Source organism: Carlito syrichta, unplaced genomic scaffold (genome assembly GCF_000164805.1).
Source record: "Carlito syrichta isolate Samal-C Ts95f unplaced genomic scaffold, Tarsius_syrichta-2.0.1 Scaffold308583, whole genome shotgun sequence".
NCBI classification, from domain to species: Eukaryota; Metazoa; Chordata; class Mammalia; order Primates; family Tarsiidae; genus Carlito; species Carlito syrichta.
Genome location: NW_007252679.1, coordinates 58,010 through 60,342, shown reverse-complemented (window position 1 = coordinate 60,342; position 2,333 = coordinate 58,010).

Genomic DNA, 2,333 nt, shown 5'->3' with positions numbered 1-2,333 from the left:
AGTCTGGGTGACCGAGTGAGACTCCAACTCAAAAAAAAAAAAAAGAAAGAGAAGGAGGGAGAGAGAAAGAATTATATTTTATTTATTTATTTATTTAAGGCGAGAGTCTTGTTATGTTGACCAGGCTGGACTACAACTCCTGGGCTCAAGGAATCCTCCCGCCTCAGCCTCCCAAGTAGATGCCTAGCACATGTGATAATTTTAAATCCACATCATTCTTTCACTAGATCTTCTCTGAGTACATATTCATCTGAGCTCTTGGGACTCAGTGAAGAACCAGACAAACAGGACTCTTGCTTGCTTGGAACTCTCTTTCCAGAAACGAAGACAAAATAATGTAGTAGAGAATGAAATGCTAGGGTTGCAACCTGAAGGGTTGGAAGTGCTCACTTAAACCCAGACGCCCTCATTGAGAAGGTGACTTTGAATTGAGACCCCGCTGGCAAAAAGACAGAGCAAGTACAAAGGCCCTGAGGTATAGAATGATTTTGCAGGACAGAGAACAAAAGGTCACAGCTGAAGAATAGTTAGTAGAAAGTTAGGTCAAAGAGATAGGCAGGGGCTAACTAGATCTTGGCCACAGGTAAACCTGGATAAGGTACTTGGATTTTATTCTAACTGCTGTGGAATAGAGGAAGATAAAATAATGTTAAACTGAAGAATAGCATGATAATTCCCAGGAAATCCAAGGCTAGGAACTTACCCTATGGATATACTCACAAAAACATTCCAGATATACATAGAAGATATTCAGCACCATTTATAATAATAAAACACTGGTAATAATAGATACACCCTTATAATGAAATAGTATGAGGTCTTTTAAAAAGGAATCATTCTATAGGTTGCAACATCAAAAGAGATTTCTGACTGGGTGCAGTGGCTCATGCCTATCATCCCAGCACTTTGGGAGACTTTGGAAGCAAGAGGATCTCTTTTTTTCTTTTTTTGAGTTGGAGTCTCACTGTCGCCCAGACTGGAGTGCCCTGGCCGCTCCCGGCCACCGCAGCCTTGACCTGCTGGGCTCCGGCGATCCTTCCGCCTCAGCCTTCCAGGTAGCTGGAATTACAGGCATGCGCGACCACGCCCAGCTGATTTTTTGATTTATTATGGAGATGAGGTCTCGCTGCCCAGGCGGGTCTCGAACCCGCGGGCTCAGGCAATCCACTCACCTCAGCCTCCCAAAGGCGCGGGATTACAGGCTGAGCCACCGAGCCCGGCCACCTGTATTATTTTTAATTGATACATAATAACTGTATATATTTATGGGGTACAGTGTGGTATATTGTTACATGTAAACAATATATAATGATCAAATTAGGGTCACTAGCATAGTTATCACCTCAAACATTTATCATTCCTTTGTGTTGAACATTAAAAACAAACTTATTCTATAATACTTTTGAGTATATCTCTTTGTATAGCATTTTTAGTGATTATCTAGGTTTTATATAAACATAATACCACAGGTCAGTGATGTTGTCATTTTACCACTTCAAGTGAATTGCAAAAAGCTTATCTCTTTTTATATTCCATTGCCTCTTCTATTTACAGTACAAGTGCCCTACATATTTCTTCTCCGTATGTTTAGAACGACATCAGAGACTATTATAATTTTTGCTTCAACTGTCAAACATAATTTAGACAAGACAAGCAAAGAAAGAAAGTCTGGTACAGACACGTACAACCTGTGGCCCACAGGCTACATGCAGCCCAGGACAATTAGTATTGAGATCCCACAAAATCTTTTAACATCGTGTGTTTTTTAGTGTTTATTTTCTTTGTGACCCTATGTGTATATGTCTATACACTAACTATATTATATAATTCATATATGGCCCAAGACAATTCCTCTTTACTCAGTGTGACCCAGGGAAGTCAAAAGGTTGGACACCTCAATCTGGTATATATACTCATATATTTTACCATGTCTTTTTTTCCTTCTCAATATTCAAAAATTATTTTATTACTTCCTTTCTGTTTAGAGAATTGCTTACCATTTAAAAAAATAATAAGTCTGCTGATGATAGTTTCTCTTAGCTATTCTATGTCTTATTTTTCCTTAATTTCTGAAGGATATTTTGCTGGAGGTAGGATTCTGGGTTGATAAAATTCTGTATTCACTTATTAGCACTTGAAAAATGCTGTGTCACCTCCTTCTGACATCCATGATTTCTGATGAAATACATTGTCATTTGAATTGCTTTTCTCTTACAAGTAAGGGGTTTTCAATAATTTTTTCAATAATTTTTTTTCAATAATTTTTCAATAATTTTTTTTTTGAGTTGGAGTCTCACTCCATCACCCAGGCTGGAGTGCAGTAGCACCCTCAT